The sequence below is a fragment of the Quercus lobata genome, chromosome 10, assembly GCF_001633185.2.
Source record: "Quercus lobata isolate SW786 chromosome 10, ValleyOak3.0 Primary Assembly, whole genome shotgun sequence".
Lineage (NCBI taxonomy): Eukaryota > Viridiplantae > Streptophyta > Magnoliopsida > Fagales > Fagaceae > Quercus > Quercus lobata.
This window is the reverse complement of record NC_044913.1, coordinates 19,717,070-19,736,529: the sequence shown is the minus strand read 5'-3', so window position 1 is coordinate 19,736,529 and position 19,460 is coordinate 19,717,070. Positions and strand designations below refer to the sequence as shown.

At 39.1% G+C, this 19,460-nt stretch overlaps 1 pseudogene across 1 annotated transcript; it reads left to right on the top strand.

The window, feature by feature from the left end:
- Positions 1 to 312: 312 nt before the first annotated feature.
- LOC115962732 lies at positions 313 to 9,100 on the top strand (annotated as a pseudogene). The gene is made up of 8 exons (XR_004085576.1): positions 313 to 553; positions 2,163 to 2,341; positions 2,863 to 3,046; positions 3,236 to 3,310; positions 4,944 to 5,053; positions 6,056 to 6,274; positions 7,479 to 7,634; positions 8,710 to 9,100. The product of XR_004085576.1 is annotated as a glycerophosphodiester phosphodiesterase GDPD6-like (transcript).
- The last annotated feature ends 10,360 nt before the right edge of the window (positions 9,101 to 19,460 follow it).

Genomic DNA, 19,460 nt, shown 5'->3' with positions numbered 1-19,460 from the left:
AAATTATTTAACTAAAGATATGGATTTTTTAGAGAATTTAAGAATTTGTATGAGAATATTTTAGTACATAAAATGATCAAACCCAAACAGGGGATCAATGCATGATGAGTTGGGGAAATTTTTCTCCATCGAAAAAATAAATAAACAAAATTTAATGCATTATTAATTTATTATTGATAATGAAATATCTATTATTATAGTGGTTTAGACTAATTAACGGGAAAAATGGCGAATATATTTAAAGAATATTCTTGGATTATATATAGTAGTAGGTCCATTCTAATTCTCCCAGACAAAGAACCTAAGAGAAGATCATAACATAAAGCCTGTCTGCTACACGTGAAGCTTATTGCAACGTTGTTTTTTTTTTTTTGGTTGAACACCCACCTTCTTTGACATAGACATTGACACAAGCCCATAACTGTTTTTCGAAGTCCATATGAACTGAGAAACACAACTACAACAACGACAATAAAAAAAGTTTTAAGTCAAGCAACACAGCACAGAGAGAGATAATAGAGAAGCAGGATCAGTGCCATGGCTCTCTCACCCTGTAAGTTTCATATATATGATCATTTTTGTGTATGATTAATTACTGGGTTTTGCAGATTTTTATCTTCTTTATGTGATTTTGATGTTTTTGGGTGGTTGGATATGGTTCTAATATTGGTTTTCTTTTTCTTGTTCTTGTTCAATGGTTGCATTTTTTTCTTCTTCTTGTTTTGGTTTTTTTAACTTTTTTTTTTTTTTTTCAACTTCTTTGGTATAGACGTTTGACTTTCTGTTTGAACTATTTTTGGACAAATGTTATTGTATATGATTGGATTTTTTTTTTTTTTTTTTGGGCCAATGATAGTGTGCCAATTCACTGTGCTTGGTAGATATTGGTTCTGGGTTTCTCTGGAATGATATTTATGGACTCCCAGAGTTTAGTATAACATGGCATGCTATGATTGTTATATGATCACCAAAGGGGCGATGATTGCAGAGAATGTGTGCCTTTTGCTTCTTTAGGAGATGGGTTCTGAGTTGGAAGAGTACTGCAGTTCTTTTTCTATATAGGCAAATGATGAACTTGGTCACTGATCCAAATGAAAAAAATAAAAATAAAAATTTGATGACCAGGGTCTAATTTTAGATGCCTATTTTAAAGCTAGTTTGAATGGGACAACTGGTTTTCTGATGCTCATGTATGGGAAATAATTCAACACATTGTTTTGGCATAGATATGCATTTGTGTTGCTATAAGTAGTCCTCCATGCTTAAATGTTCTGTTTGTTACAGCTATCAAGTAATTTGGGTCCTTAATGATGTCCTTTACTCAGACTAGATTAGGCCCAAGTTAGAGCAGATTGGGAGAAAAGCTTCATATGCCCAACCGATTCACCTTTCTTTTTGTTTTCGACTTTCATTCAAAAATCTTGGTTAAGGTTAAGAATTATACCTTTAGACTCACCTCTATTATCAAGCCCCCTTTTTTATTATTCTAGGATATCTTTTCAAGACTGAATTCTGATGTAAAAGAATACCAAAGAATTTTTATAGATTACATACAGGCACACACGCACACAACTAAGAGTACCCAAGGATTTGGAGTTAAGACACGCCTGAGTTTAGTATTTTTTTTTCCTTTTTTTCAAATCAATATTATTTGTCTAAATGTCACAGATCTCAGTAGGAATGATGATTTATCCCTACCTTAAAGATTATTGCTGTAAATGAACAATCATTTTATTAATTTCTAGTATGTGTATGTGTATGTGTTTTAGCCTTTTAGGCTGTAAATTGCCATCAAGATATGCTATTTATGCGGCAATAGTGCTGCCTCATTTATTTCATTGATGAAATTTTGAGGAATGGCCCATTTCAAATCCTGGCTGGCAATAGAAAGCTGACAATATGCAGACTATGTGTGGCTCAATGCTCATTTCTAGAATTTATTAACTATTTTGAAATAATGTATTGCTATTTGATGGTGACTTTATCAGATCAATTTTTTTTTTTATACAATATAGATATTTAAATCTGATAATTGTTTATGTTCTTTATTTTTTTCTAATGTGTGGAAATATGAAACAGTTTGTGCCAGCTGTTTCATAGTTTCTATCTGATTCTGAGGTAACATATTTGATACTTAAATTTTGCTATTCTCCACCTGGCAGGCTTTTCCCCTTTGGTATTTCTCTTTCTCATTGTTGGGTGTGTTGCACGGCCTTTCTATCCACTCCCTAGTAAAGTAGCTGAGGGCACTAGAAAGCCCCTACAAACTTCTCGTCCATATAACATAGCACATTGAGGTTCAAATGGAGAGATTCCTGAAGAAACTGCTCCTGCATACCAGGTAAGTGGCCATGCCCATCAAAGAAATTTGTATATTCTTTCAACCATTTTATTCATATGTCTCATCTTGAGATTGTGTAGTTCATGATGAATGGCAGATTAAAATCACTGAGCTCAAAAATTCCAATTTCACATTTCTTTTAATGATCTTATTCATATTGGTTGGTTGCACAGTATTTCAATCCACACCAATTAGAGTTGAGCATATATCTAAAAATGTGAGATTTTTGGGGGGCATGGCTGATATAGAGGTTTTGGCTCCATGTCTGTGTTTGTCATTTGTGTGTGTGTGTGTGTAAATATCATGTATATTTTTACCCAAATAAAAATGTATACTTTGCTGAATTGGTGTAGTAAACATGCTTAATTTCAATGTTTTCTCCAAATATGTAAATTTAATATGAGGTGCCACTGCTGGATGTGAAAGTATGGCCATTGGAAGTATTTTCCTCAATTAACTTGCTGAGCCTATTCCCTGTTCTCAAATTACATGTACACCATAAAAATTACTGTTTATTGCAGAGAGCTATTGAAGAGGGTGCAGACTTCATTGAAACCGATATCCTTTCTTCCAAAGATGGCGTTCTTATATGCTTCCATGATGTAACACTTGATGATACCACTGATATTCTTCAACACAAGGAGTTTGCCAATTGTAAAAGGACCTATGAAGTCCAAGGAAACTATACCACTGGATTTTTTACTGTTATGGAAGTCATTCAGCTTTTAACTTCGTTTTGTCATAGTTTCCAACCAACTTGAAGCTTTGCATTCTGTGTTAGTGCTTATAAGTATCATTAATGTCTTTATTGCATTTTTCTCCTCCTGTTATTTTGTCCTGTTACAAGATTTGATCAAGTGTGAAAATACTGAAAATTATTTGAATTATGTGCAGTTGATTTCACCATAAAAGAACTAAAGTCATTGCGGGTGAAGCAGAGGTACCCATTTCGGGATCAACAATATGATGGTTAGTTCCTGTTTGCTGTAAATATTTTGAACCAATTCAAATTCCCATTTTTTACTTCACTTGATTATGTGAAGATTATTTACTGCTCTATGTCATTTTTGTTCATGATTTGCTAAATATCATGCAAAATTTTGGAAGAGGTCAACAATGGCTACAACCAGTAATTACTATGTTTTCGGTCTGTAGTTATAATTGGATTATGTGCCTGGTAAGAATCATACTGTAAATCCATAATTTATTGGCTTTTGCTCAGCTATGGTTAGCAGGATTAGAGTAGATTTCTTAGAGTAACTCAATCATGCATTCCTAAAATCATATCCATCCATTTTAAAATGAGTGGATTGGACTTTGTGACATCATTGATAATTTAAATAAAATACTAGAATGGTGATAGCTCTTGTTTAAATGTTGATGGAGTGGTAAAATATCATCCGCCTATTTTAAAATAATTAATAGGATTTTTGGAACTCTACAGTGGAGTTACCCTAAGAACTCTAGAGGATCCTAATACTTGGTTGCCTTTGCCTTGGTCAAGCTGAAATGACAGCTAATTCTAGAGCTTAGTAAGCTGAAAAGGCAAGTTGGAGATGTGAATTGCCCAAATGAATTAATATCCCATATTATGCTCTCACCCCACTGACCCACTATGCTAATCTCCATGAAAAAGTAGATATGGTTTCATTTTTTTTAATTGATTAGGTTTGAACATAGATTTTTTGGAATTTTTTTTTCCTGAACAACTACTTGTTGATGCACAATGTTTACTTTGCACAAAGTACTATTAACTAACCATTTTACATCTAAATTCTTTGCATTACTTATTTTAACTGTGTATTCATAGCAACATTTGTTATAAATTTTATTTGATTTAATTTCCTATTTCTTTCCTCACCAAAACCAAATGTTGCACAACTAGGAGTATATGATTTGAGTTGGCAGTATACGAGACAAGGAGGCCAAAGTTGTGTGTCTCAAGGAAGTGGGAAAGACATGTTAATCATTATTTAAAAGGAAAAAAGAAAAAGAAAAAAGGAATGTCCCTAAAAGGATGTACAGAAAAGGGGCACCCCAATTTACTGTGATTACGTTTTTGTGTTCAGTATATTAATGCATTGAAAGTTTCCCATTTGGGTTGCTTCTTTAGCAATAAAAAATTAATCTGCACTAGTAAATAATTCAGTTATCTGGGAGTTTGGCGTATTAACTATCACAAATGTATTGAAGCAGATGAATTCCCCATCAAAACATAGTTTTGAGTCATTTAGTGTTAAATTGAGTCCACTTGCTCATTCAATGAAACTTGATTTATTGCACTCACTATTGATCGCTTGTCCCTTCTCTTATTTTCAATTTTTTTTGTTTTTCTCTGCCTGCCATGGTGAAACTAAAATCTTTGTGTTGCTGCCCTCCACAAAGACAAATTCGTTGTTTATCATTTAAGTGAATATCTAGTACCTTGGCCATACTGGTCTTGATCATTATATAGAACTTGTATACAATATGTTATACATGTTAGGAATTTCTAGTTTTTAATTTCTGTACTTATTTTTTGTTGTAAAGGAAAATTTTTATCTTTTGGTCTGGTTAGATATTAATATACTTAACTATATTCTCTTTGTGGTGTATTCATCAGGAAAGTTTACTGTTATTACCTTTGAAGAGTACATTTTAATTGCATTGGATGCACCCAGAGTTGTTGGAATATACCCGGAGATTAAAAATCCAGTCTTTATCAATGAGCATGTGAGTGATCCTCACTAAAATCTGCAACAAAGAACGATTGTGCAGGAAATTATTGGTTGCTTTAGAACTTACTGACATTAGATCCATGACTCAAACCTACGCTGCCGCCCCCTCTCCCCCCCCAAAAAAAAAAAAAGACTGAAAGAAAATAAATGGTTAAGCTTGAATAGAGTGACTTTGTTGTTCTTTCTTTCTTAAAATATTGGTCCAAGATTACAGGCCACCCTTTAGGTTTCATACTGAATGCTGATACACCTTGGGGGCAGTTGCGTGGTTGCACTAGAATAACTTAGGATAAACACAAAAATATTCCCCACTGATTTAGACAATGCGTATGACTTTAACTTAAGAGAGCAGCAACTGTAACATTGTTGGAAACTTTAAACGATGAGGCTAGTATTATCTGCTAATGGAAAACAAGCACAACACTTAGGGGCTGTTTGGTTTTTTTTTTTTTTTTTTTTTTTTTTTTTTTTTTTTTTTTTTATCACTCATCATTGCTCACTCAATTTTTCGTCACTCATCACTTAAAATACCCCTTTCCCCAACCCCACCTGTTCGGCACTCATCACTCAGTGACTTTGTTTCAAAAAAAAAAAAAAACCCAAAAAGTCAAATATTGCGGCTGAAATTTCAAAAGTTGTGGGTTTAATTACGAAAATGCTATTGAAAACTGAGTTTTGGAAACTGAAAACACCTAAAATGTGTTTTCAGTTTCCATAACTCATCACTCAAAAATCAGAGAATTGAATGATGGAAACAATGCCAAACAAACTTCTCAGCCGTGGGACCCACATATTTTGAGTTATAGGTGATGGAAACACAAAAACCAAACAGCCTCTTATTATTTCTATGTTTTCCGTAAGAAAGACATGAGGTGTGGTTTACGAGAGCATCTTGATAACAGATGATCATGGTTAAGAAATTGGTTTTTTATTGCTAATTCATTCTTTTAGACAGCAATTCTATTTCCCCTAACATATCAGTTGATACCTTCAACAGGTGAAGTGGCCGGGTGGTAAGAGATTTGAGGATAAGTTTGTGGAGACACTTAAGAAGTATGGATACAAGGGTTCATATTTGTCAAAAGAGTGGTTGGCACAACCTGCCTTTATCCAGTCATTTGCTCCAACCTCACTAATATATGTTTCAAATCAGACAGACTTGCCCAAGATCTTCTTAATTGATGAGGTTACCATTCCAACTCAAGACACTAATCAGGTTTGTTTTCTCTCTAGTGTAACCTCTCCAGGAATAGTTACTCAAAATAAAGCCCCCTCCTATGGATGACCTAGTTAATTTATTTGATTACTTTTACACTATTGTGCACTACAGGTTTTTGGAATAAATTGTACTAGGTGAGGTTACGGTCTGGGAACATCACATTCGTATTTAGGTCCCTTGCAAAGATCCCCTCCCTTTGAATTCTCTAATTCCCTTCAATTTTTATTTAGATGCAAAACATGTGGCATTTAAAAATCAAATAAATGTCACATGTCTCACATCTAGCTAATAATGTTTTAGACTGCATAAATGTGAAGATCATGACAATGTTAGAAACAGGCAACAACATGCAACCTCAGTGCAGTTGTGATGCTTTGAGGCTTCATATCACATATACAAAAGAAGCAAATAATGTTTTCCAAATCACCAAAGAATCTGCTTGTTTTGAACAGAATCCACCAACCCCCTGATTTCTGAAACCTCCTACCGTTCCTAATTAATTAAACTTTTTTTCCCCTTAAAAAGAATGTTTATTAAAACCATTTTCTTATAGTTTAAAAATTCAATAACAAATTGCAAAAAGGGGTACAATCCTAGTACACAGGAAGTATACAAAGGAAAAGCCCAAACAAAAACAAGCAGAAAATATAAAAACAAATACAAAGATGACTAACAAAAGTTCAAGGGATCCAAGAACTCTAGAAAGTCCATAGTAGAAAAGGGTGGAGGTCGATGTCCAGTCATAAAGGGTCTTCAAAAATAAGAACTTCAATTTAATCAAGTTTTGTTCTTTCCCTCCAAAGACTCCACATTAAGCACAAAGGTGCCACTTTCCAAATTATCTCTCTTACTAAAGTGCCCTTTCCAACATGATAGAAGCTCCATCATCGAGTAAAGCATTACCCAAGAAACAATATATCTCCTATAGCATAACTTAATTATTTACTTGGTTGGCAATTGACCATTAACTCCCTAAAATAGATAATTTTGTAATGAGCCAATAGTTGAAAGACATTTGACTGTTTGCATAACTCATTGTTTGGTCATAAACCATGGTCTTCTAGTACCAAAATTTACATGGTGTTTCTTGTTCACGTTTACCCTCACCAGTTACTGGTTTATGCAGTATGATTTTTATTGCCTTTTTGAATGTTCAATGCCTAGATTTCTAATGGATTAAGATGACTTTGATGACATGCAGTCGTATTGGGAAATTACTTCGGATAGTTACTTTCAGTACATTAAGCAATATGTGGAGGGCATTGGACCTTGGAAGGATACAGTGGTTCCTGTAAAAGATAATTATGTGCTAACACCTACTGATCTTGTTGCCAGAGCACACGCCCATAACCTACAGGTACACACTTTTCTGTCCAAAGCTTATCTGGGTGACGGTGGTAATATAGTTATAAATGATTCAGGGTTGTCATTGTTACCTTATTCTTCTATGTGACATTGTTATTTTGTACATGTCTATTCAACTTTGTTTTTTGTTTAAAGTTTCCTCATCTTTGATGAGAGCAAATGGTGTAGCACAAAAAACAAAGCCCGTATTTTAACTTACTGCCCACATGTTGAATAAAGTTTTTATGGGGTGAATAGAATATGCCTTTTCTTTGCACTGATCTGTGGCACTCAGTGGTCAATGCGATAGTTTCATGCTAATCACTGTGCTAAGGGCTCTACCGCCTTGTAGCACCACAGTGCAAGTATCATACTGGGAGAGAAGAATGAGTCCAGGGATCCAATTTTTGTCATGGGCGCAATTGAAGGGAATAACAAAATTGAGAGAGTTGTACTTGTATGAGTTGAGCTAAGGAACGGCTATATGGGTTGTACATATAAATCCTTTCTAAGGAAATAAATCTTGCAATAATTATGCATCATCAAACTATTTATAAAGAAGTTCTTACATAACTTTAGGAATGGACATAAAACTTCTATTAACTTTATTTCTCAAATGACAAGTTGAGAAGATAAATGGTATCCTTTGTGATGCTCTATGTTTGTGGTTTGAATCTCACCTCTCCCTTCCTCCTCTATTTTCCTATCTCCCAAAAAAAAAAAAAAAAAAAGAGACGGTAAATAAGGTTGACAATTATAATTTGCACTGTTTGGATTTATAAATTGGCTGGATAGCTTAATTTATAATTTTTTCCAAAAAGCCAGTGAGATTTTGTGACATTGGCACATTAACAAGAAGCATTTCATATCAAATTCTCTTAATTATTTTCTTCAGAAACATGGCATACTCATATTGCATGGCTTTACTTGTAGGGATCAGATCACTGTCCAAATGTGTTAATTGATTTAATTTTCTTCTTTCAGATTTGTTTGGCTGGAAATTCTTGACTTTCTTTAATTGCATAATTAATAATTTATTACGGATGTCTTGAGCTGAATGGCAATTTGTCATGTTGATTTAAATGCAGGTTCACCCATACACTTTCCGCAATGAGAATAAGTTCTTACACTTTAACTTTCATCAAGATCCATATCAGGAATATGCTTACTGGATTCACGAGATAGGAGTTGATGGAATCTTTACAGACTTCACAGGAAGCCTCAATAATTATCAGGAATGGACTTCTCAATCTTCAGATGATAGTGATAGCAGTGCATCTAAACTTTTGCATAAAATTGCATTGTTGGTCAATTCCTATGAGAGGGTATGAGGGAACAAATTGTATGTATAATGTATCACTATATTTTTATCAATGCATAATGTATCTAAATTTTTCATGGCAATTACTTTGTACGATAACATTATTGAATCTGGGTACGATAACATTATTGAATCTGTTCAATAAAGGAAATTTATGAGTGGTGGTTTTCCTTGCTAAAAAAAGTTAGTGTTAGCTGCTGGGGTAATCAATGCACAGTTTTGTAATATGCCAGTGCTCCAATGTTTTTCCAGTTAGGATTTTCACTTCATAACCATATTGTTCATTTTTTTTTTTTTTTTTTTTTTTTTTTACACTTATTAACCAAAGAGAAGTGTCATATCTACAACATTTTTACAATATTTTAACAACAAATCACCGGTGGTTAGTTGTTATTGGTTCAAATTTGAATTTAGCACTGAGATTACTTTTTTAACCCAATAATAACAACCTACCACTTAGGATTTATTGTAATAATGTTATAAAAAACTTGTGGACATATCATTTCTTTTAACGAAAACTAAATGTGAATATCATAAATTGTAAAATAACGATTTTATAACTTTGGTTGGCTGATTGGAAATGAGGAATTTTTTCAGGGGAGGGTGTACTCAGGGGCGGAAGCAAGGTGGGTCGAGGGGGGCAGTTCCCCCCCCTTGGCATCCCAAAAATAAATCCTATATAGTATTGCAATTTACACTACCTGCCATTTTGACCTCAAACATTCCATACTTAGAGAACAAATAACACTATTTTGTCTTTTTCCATATATAGGTTCCATAAGAAATAACACAAATGATAATGCCAAAAATTGTCAGTGAGCCACACGGTCCTCACATACTCTAGACAAAACCTGCAAAATAGAAACAAAGAAAACCTTGCAAAGAGTACCGGTGTGGTACCGGCCAAATATCCTCTGAAGGTTAAGTTAGAGAATTTTTATAACTCTAGAGTGCCAGAGCTGGAGTAAATTATGCGTACCTTGATTTGTGAAGGTTTTGGGGTTTTTATAGTAGCGTAAAGTTGACATCCGTTCCTTGGCAAAGAGGGTCTTTCCTTGCAGGGAAGATCCTCATTAATACACCTATTTTGTAAGATCATTTCCTTGTAAGAATCCTCTTAATTAGGGTTACCTGTGGGGCGTAAGATGTTTCCTTATATACATATTCGTGAAGGCCAAGTAAGGTCATGCTGGACCCGTCACAAGTTTCTCTCTCCCCGTCAGCTTCCTTCTGTCAACTTCCTATCCTACATAGGTGTTCTAGTTGTCTCACACAGATGTCATCAGATGTAGAGGTGGAGTTCATCTTTCTCGTCTTCATTGAATGCGTAAGGAAAGACTGACGGGTTTATTGGGACCGTCAACTTCATCATATGTGAATGAGTTTAAACTGACTCAGAATTACCCTTATTAGTTGCCCCCTACTCCATGGCTTCATTGGCTTTAGCTGATGGGTTATGGAGTTTAATCTGTAGTTTTACTGTTATTTTTATTTATTCAGGAAAAAGGGTGCTCATTAATGGTTTCCTAAGTTGCTATTATTAAATACTAGGACACGTGGCACAAGCTAGTTAGTCTCATTTCTGAACAAGAGCGTCACTTTGTTTCCCATGTATTTTGTCCTATAAATAGTTCACCTTTTTTTTTACTTATTTCATCTTTTGCAAACCTTGAGAGAGAGAACTGTCATCTCGTCATTTTTTCTACCGTCTACTTACTAATCATGTCATCTCTACGGACTCGTCTATTAACCTTCTAAGTCCTCTTCTCTTTCTCATTCCTTTTCTGTTTCCTTTTTTCTGGTTGGTCATTACTTCTATAAAGAGACCCGTCAACTTAGGTTCTTAGAATACCTCCGTCATTTGTAGATGAATAGATGTCAGGAGATAGTGAAGCGACGAGTAAGCAGTCTTTAGTCCGTGAGGGAGCAGGCTACGATGAAGTCTTCCCGTCAGGTCATGGGCCCGAGAGAGCTTGTCTTGGTCATCAAAGAAGGAACCATCTACTCATTCTCCTGTCGACAAGGAAGAAGACTATGACAGAGAGGAAGTAGAGGAAAGAGAGGGAGATGAGGATGAGTATGACAAAGGTGAATGAGAGAATGAGGGGGAGTTAGAGGGAGAAGATGACAAGGATGAGAATGAGAGTGACGAGGGAGCTTCTGTGAAGGGAAGTTCAAGAAGCCCACGGGATGGTCATACCCGTCCCTTCATTCTTCCCGCAATATGGACTGTTAATGACTTTAAGTCGATGATGACGACCAAAATTTTTAAAAACTTAAAGGACCATTTCCAAATCCCTAATAACATCCCAATCCGTCTGCCTGGAAAGTATGAAAAGTGCTACTCTGGGAAGACCACGGACGTTGGTATATATGATGCCATGTTCACAACAGGATTGAGATTGCTTCTAATGACGCTACACCATCAGTTGGTCATTTTCCTTGGTCTGTCTATCAGTCAAATCGTCCCAAATGCTTGAAGGATATTCATAGGGGCTAAAATCCTTTAGGGTCGTCTTAGTGGGGGGAACCGTCAGCTTACATTGGACGAGTTCTTTTGGTGCTACAAACCCCAACATATCTCTTCGTCTAAAGGGATATATCATTTTGCAATGAGGAAGAAGACACTTAAGTTGGTGTCTGACATGCCTGACTCCAATAGAAATTGAAAGGGCATATACTTTTTTGTTTGAGGGACGGACTGGGTATATCATCGGGAAGACTGGGTGACAATGCCCAATGGTTTTGACAATATTTGGGGTATTGTCAAGGATTCAAGTCTAGTACCGGCTACATTTTCATTTTTTCTTTATTTATTTGTTCAAGTGTTTAACACCGTCTACTTTTTTCTTCTTCAGCTAGCGTTCATTCGTGCATAACTGACGAGTAGGAGGCTTTCATCCATCGAATGCTTGAGACCTCCTTCGACGAGCGGAAGTGCAGGGACCTGTTCACCCTTGACACGTTGCACGCCTACTGCGGTGGTCTTGTGTCCACACCTGCAGCTCGCAGATTAAACACTTATTCCTGATAGTGTAAGCTCTTATTTTTATTTTTATTTTTATTAGTTTTTTCTTCCATCTAATTATTTAACATCCGTCTCTTAAACTTTGCAAAGATGGAGGCAGAGAGTCCTGGTAAGGGCGTCAGCTGCAGCTCGCAAGCAGAAAGAAAAAGAGGGGGCCTCTTCGCCAGCTCCCAAGGGCACCACCAAAGGGTCTTCCAAATGAAAGAGTGAGGGGAAGGACAACCGTCCAGTCAAAAAAGGATCGGCCCTCCCTGCAAGTGACAAACCAAAGAAGTCGTTGCCTCCTAAGCCTAGCCACGGAGTAGGCAAGGGTTTAATGATGGCGACTAGTCTCATCACTTAGGGAACCTTCCGTCATCTTCTCACGTATAAGGAACACGCCGTTGAGATGGTTAAGCCAATTATCAAGGACACAGACTTGGATCCTTATGTCAAGCAGACGACAGAAGAGTTAGGAGCGTCGGGTCTTTTCGACCTTTCTAGGGTACGTCTCTTTTTTTTAACTTCCTTTTACTGTTGTTCATTCATTTGTTGAGGGTTGTCTTGTTTTTAGGCGCTGGTGCATATGAAGGCACTTCAAGATAGGAGCATCGCTCAGGAAGGGGTGATCAGCCGTCTATGCTAGCGTAATGAGACCCTGACCAATGAGCAAGAGCAATACAAGGGGGCCCTCCGAACGCTTAACAAGGAGATGACGGCTTTAAATGAGAAGCTAAAGGAGGAAACCCGTCTCCAAGAGAAGGCACAAGAGGAAAAAACGAATCTGGAGGCAGTGTTGACAGCCATTTATAGGCAGGTAGAGACGGTTAGGGCAGATGCCATAACAAAGTTCAAGGCTTCCCAGCCTTTTATCGATGCATATGTCGTCTATTATGGTGACGAGTTTGAGGATTGCCTAAAGCAGGTTAGGTCTATCTACCCAAACCTAGATTTATCCAAAGTCACCATGGACGACTCACTGCTAAGGACCCCTACGCGAGATGACACCGTCAATGAGGACATCGAAGACTCCACTAAGTCAGAGTGGGAACCGAAAGATGACAATGTGGTTCTTGCTCAGCTTGCTGTTGAATGGCCCGTCGTTCCTTTGGCTCCGTCTGCTAATGATCCTCCTGCTCATGACACCCCAAACTTTGCTACCCAGGACGCCCCGAACTCTTCTGCTCAAGACGCCCAGAACCCAACTGCCTAGGATGGCCCGAATGTTTAGCTTTAATCCTTAGTTACTTTTTTCTTTTTCTTTTTTTTAATGTATCCACTCTTATTTCCAAAGAGTAGTAAATTCCCTTGTTTTTGGGCTTTGTTTGTAATTACCTTTTATTTATGGCATCTATTTAACATTTTACATCTATCACTTTTAGTATTTTTTTCCATGTGTTGATCTTTACTTTGAGATATGCGTATGTCCATCCATCTTTGTGCATATATGTTAAGATGTAATTGTCCCCTTAAAGACTTGGTAAATAACTAGGATGAACCCGTCTACTTTGGTGTGCTCATCCCCTATAGACTTAATAATGAACTCGTCCATTTGTGGACTTGATAATTTCAAGGCATCCTCATGGGATGAACTCATCTACTTGTGGACCTAATAATGAACCCATCCACTTGTGGACTTGGTAATTTCAAGGCATCTCTGTGGGATAAACTTGTCCACTTATGGTCCTAATAACGAACCTGTCCACTTATGGACTTGGTGATTTCAAGGCATCCCCATAGGATGAACTCGCCCACTTGTGGACCTAATAATGAACCCGTCCACTTATGGACTTGGTAATTTCAAGGCATCCCATGGGATGAACTCATCCACTTGTGGGCCTAATAATGAACCCGTCCAGTTGTGAACTTGGTAATTTCAAGGCATCCCCATGGGATGAACTCGTCCACTTGTGGACTTGGTCATAAATGTAGTTTTGTAGAGACACATATATACATAGGTCATATCTGAATAACTCCTCCTATTATGATAAATGTGTGCATAAGTAAAAAAAAAATTATCTTTGAAAGAATAAAAAGCTACCTTTATGGCTTAAAAAGTACTATAGATAGCAAAAATTAACTAAAAGGAAGTAAACTGGAAATGAGGAGTGTTGTTCTTTGTGCCATTATCTACTAGTAGTATTTCTTCAAGTGCTCCATGTTCCATGGGTGGTGCAACTTTCGTTCGTCTAGTGTCTCCAGGTGGTAGGTGCCTTTCCTCTGCCATGAAGAGATTCTGTAGAGTCCTTCCCAATTAGGTTTAAGCTTTCCTTGGGAGGGATCTCTTGTAGCACCCATCACTTTTCTCAATACAAGATCTCCAACCTGGAAGTCTCTATGCCTGACTCTTGAGTTGTAGTGCTTGGCCATAAGGTTCTGGTACCGCGGTAATCTTTGTTCGGTAGTTGCTTTGATCTCATCCACCAAGTCAAGCTACAGGTGCATAGCTTCATCATTCCTGCTCTCGTTATGGTTTCCCACTCTGTAGCTTGTGAGTCCAACCTCAGCTGGGATGATTGCCTCGCTTCCGTATGCCAATTGAAACGACGTCTCTCCTATGGGCATTCTGGCTGTTGTTCTGTATGCCCATAGTACGCTTAGCAATTCTTCTGGCCACATACCTTTTGCCCTCTCAAGCTAAGTCTTGATGATTTTGAGTGAGGATTGGTTCGTGACCTCAACTTGTCCGTTGGCCTAAGGGTGAGCGAGCAAGGAGTAGTGGTTCCTAATTCCCAGTTGCGAGCAAAAATCTCTAAACTAGTTGTTATCGAACTGTTTCCTGTTGTCTAGACCAAGACTCTAGGGATCTCATATTTGTAAATGATATTCCTCCAGATGAAGTTTCGTATGTTCTTCTCTGTGATGGTGGCCAAGGCTTCAACTTCCACCCATCTTGTGAAGTAATCTATGCCGACCACTAGGAATTTCAGCTGTCTTATAGCTATTGGGCGCCCATAATTTCCAACCCCCATTGAGCAAAAAGGCCATAGGGCTGTCATTGGAGTAAGCTCTTCTATTGGCTGTTTAATGACGTGGCCAAACCTCTAACATTTGTTGCAAGCTTTGACATAAGCTTGGGCATCCTTCTGCATGGTGGACCAATAGTATCCAACCCGAATCAGTTTGTGTACCAACGACCGTGACCCTGAGTGGTTCCCGCAGATCCCTTCATAGACTTCTTTCATGACATAGTCCACTTCTTCGGGGCTTAAGCACCTTAGGTACAAGCGGGAGAAGCCTCTCTTGTACAAGACGTCCTTTATCAAAACGAACTGTGCGACTTTGACCTTCAGCTTTCTTGTAGCTTCCTTACCGTCAAGTAGTGTACCGTTTTTCAAATTAGAAACTATCGATGTAGTCCAATTGAGTCTATTTCCTGCATGCTGACATCATCTATCAAAGGTGAGAGTTGAACAAAAGAAAGTACCTTACTAAGGATAAGCATGTGTTCTGTTAAGGCGGCTTTGGCAAGGCGATCAGCCTGCTCATTTTCTTCTCTAGGGACTTGGACGAACTTAGCCTACAGCTCGCCTACTCGTCTCCTCACCTACTCTAGATACTTCTTCATCTTTTCCCCTTTGCATTCAATATCACCATTCACCTGACTGGTGATCACCTGGGAGTCGCAATACACAATCACACTTATTGCCCTTGCGGCTTTAGCAAGATCCAGTCCTGCTACTAAAACTTCATACTCTACTTCATTGTTTGTTGTAGGGAAGTTGAGATGACCATGCATTCAATCTCATCCCCTTCTGGGGAATGGAGCATTACACCGACTCCACCAGCTTGCTTATTAGATGACCCGTCCGTATGGATGATCCACTGAGGATGCTCTTATGCCCCCTGGCCTTCCATATTGGTGAACTCTGCAATAAAGTAGGCGACCGCTTGTCCCTTTATGGTAGTACGGGGGCAGTATTGTTTGTCGAATTCACTCAATTCTATCACCTATTGTGCCATTCATCCGACGGCTTCGAGATTACTCATTGCTCGCCGTAGATGCTTGTCAATCAAGACGACTACAGTGCGGGCCTGGAAGTAAGGCTTAAGCTTATGGGCTGCGGTAACTAAAGCAAAGGTGAGCTTTTCCATCAGTGGGTACCTCTCCTCCGCGCCTCGAAGTGCTTGGCTAGTGTAGTATACGGGCTTTTGCACCTTGTCTTCTTCCCTGACTAAGGCAGTGCTCACAGCAGCCGAGGATATAGCCAAGTAGAGAAATAATTCTTCCCTCGGTTTGAAGTGACTTAGCAATGGTGGGGAAGAGAGGAAGGCCTTCAGATCCTCAAATGCTTGTTAACACTCGGCTGTCCACTTAAAAGACTTCTTTAGCGTGCGGAAGAAAGGTAGACACTTGTCTGTTGCCCTTGATACGAACCTATTCAGCGCGGTTACCTTGCCGTTGAGGCTTTGTACTTCTTTCACGTTCCTTGGTGGTGTCATCTCTATTATGGTCCGGATATTGTCTGGGTTGACTTCGATACCTCTCTGAGACACCATGAACCCTAGAAACTTTCCAGCCATCACGTTGAACGCACACTTGCTCGAATTAAGTTTCATATTGTAAGAACGAAGGGTGTCGAAGGTCTCCTTGAGATCGTCCAAATGGTCATCCTCCCTTCGGCTTTTCACTAGCATGTCATCAATGTAGACTTGAAAATTTCTTCCGATCTGATGTGCAAACATCTTGTTCATAAGCCTCTAATATGTTGCGCCCGCATTCTTAAGGCCAAACTGCATTACTTTGTAGCAGAAGAGGCCTTGGCTGGTGACGAACGAAATCTTCTCTTGATCAGTTTCATCCAGTTTTATCTGGTTGTAGCCAGAAAAAGCATCCATGAAACTTAGCAAATGGTATCTGGTTGTAGAGTATACTAGGACGTCAACCCACAGGAAAGGGCAGCTATCCTTGGGGCATGCCTTGTTTAGGTCCGTAAAGTCTATACACATCCTCCACTTCCCATTGGCTTTCTTAACAATCACCACGTTGGCCAGCCAATCAGGGTAGTAAACTTCTCTAATGAAGTCTACATCTTGCAACTTGCAGAATTATTCCGCTATGGCTCAATCTCGTTATTGGGTGAACACTCACTTCTTTTGACGGATAGGGGAAAAAGTGGGCAACACATCCAACTTGTGCACCATGGTTGAAGGGTCAATCCTAGGCATGTCTTCATAGCTCTAAGCAAAGACGTCCTGGTTTTCTTTTAGAAACTTGGTGAGTGCCTGACGAATTGGCGAAGTAGCAAGAATGCCGATTCTAGTCATTTGCTTAGGCCTTGAGTTATCAAGGAGTATCTCTTACAACCCCTCGACGGGTTCTGCAATCGTCCGCTGTTCTTCTATGCTTATGGTTTGTAAATGGTCATCCATTTCTAGCATCGCTATGTAACACTTGCGTGCTGCCACTTGGTCCCCACATACCTCTCCTACTCCGTACTCGGTAGGGAATTTGATCATCAGATGGTAGGTCAAAGTCACGGTCCTCCATGAGTTGAGAGTAGGTCGACCTAGGATGGCATTGTAGGTAGATGAGCAGTTGACAACAAGGAATGTAACATTCTTAGTGATCTCCTGAGGGTAATCACCAAGCGTTACGAGCAATGTGACCGTGTCAAGAGGGTATACTATTGTTCCTTCAAACCCAACGAGCAGGGCATTGGTCGGAACTAGTCGTTCTCTCTTAATTCTCATTTGCTGGAACGCCAGGTAGTAGAGGATGTCAGCAAAGCTCCCGTTGTCAACTAAGACTCGATGAGTGTTGTAGTCCCCTACCCATATGCTAACAATGAGCACATCGTCATGTGGGTGGTAGAGACGTCGAGCACCTTCCTCTGAGAATCCAATAATGGGGTTATCAACCCACGCCATCTTTGGGACGAAACTCGTCAGCTGGACGTTCTGAACCATCCTGAGGTAAGTTTTACGAGCTTTTTTAGATGAGCCAAAAGCTGTAGTGCCTCTTACAATCATTCTTATGTCTCCCAAGGGTGGCCTAGGATGCTCGTTCTCCCTTTTGGTGGCTTGTTCTTTTGGTGAGTCCGTCCTTTCCTTGCTTACAAACCTTTGCTACTTTCCTTATCTGATAAGAGCTTTTATTTGCTGCTTTAAGTCGTAACAGTCAGACGTATCATGACCGTGATCACGGTGAAAACAGCAGTACTTGTCTCTTGACCTCTTACTGGGGTCTCCTTTCAATTTGCCAAGAAATGTCAAGGCTCTTTCGTCCTTGATTTGCATCAGGACCTGATCTATTGAGGCATTCAGTGGGGTGAAGCTTGTGAACCTCCCAGTGGGGGGTTCAAAGCGCCTGTCCTCCCGTCGGTCTCCTGTCCTTGTTGTCTTCCGTCCCCTGTCCTACCGTGCTTCCTCCTGTCTTTCCCTCATCTTATGCTTTTCTTCTCGAGCCAGCAGCGCGTCCTCCGCATTCATGTACTTAGTAGCCCTATAGAGTATGTCCGATATAGTCTTTGACTTGTTTTTGTATAGAAAAAACAGAAACTTGCCCTTCCGTAACCCATTGGTAAATGCAGCCACGAGTATCTTGTCATCAGCTTCATCAATCGAGAGGGCCTCCTTATTAAAGTGAGTTATGTAAGACCTTAGCGTCTCATCCTCCCGTTATTTTATGTTCATCAAGCATGCAGTGGATTTCTTATACTTGTGCCCCCCGATAAAATGCAAGGCGAACTGTGCGCTCAACTTCTTGAAAGTGTTGATAGAGCTTGGCGTCAGCCTACTGAACCATACCCTTGTGAGACCCTTCAATGTAGTTGGAAAGGCCCAACACATGATCTCACCCGCCACTCCTTGCAAGTGCATCAAGGTTTTGAAAGACTCTAGGTGATCTAAGGGATCCTTAGATCCATCGTAGGCCTCTACTTGCGGCATGCGGAACTTCAGCGAAAGGGGAAATTAAGTAACAGATGCAATGAAGGGTGAATCCATTCGATGGACCAATTCATCGAGGTCACTAGAAACCCGTCCTCTAAGGGCGTTCATCATGAAATCCATCCGTTTCTTCATCATCTGCATCTCCGCGAACATGTATGGTGGAGCCATATCTACGGTGGATGGACAGCTTGTATCCTGTCGCTCTTATCTGCTTGGGGCGTTGTTGCCTTCTGGCCCTTCTTGGTCCCTTCTCTTAGCGCTAGTACCTTCTTGGTCCTCTTCCTAAGTGTTAAGCCCTGCGTTCTTTTGACGTATTTTCTTTTCTAAGTCATGGTTTTTCTTGGTGAGGCGTTCTACGGCTACGGGGAGAGTCTGAACCTGTCTCTCGAAGGCAATGGTACGTAGTTTGTCTCCTTAATTATTGTTGGTGGTCGCCATCGAGTGAAAAAGTACCATGCAACTCTTTGTCTAGGAAGCGGTAGTATGGCTTACAAGATTTCCATAGATGGTACTAACTGATAATGTCAAAAATTGTCAATGAGCCGCACGGTCCTCACGTGCTCTAGACAAAACCTGCAAAACAGAAACAACAAAGACCTTGCAGAGAGTACCGATGT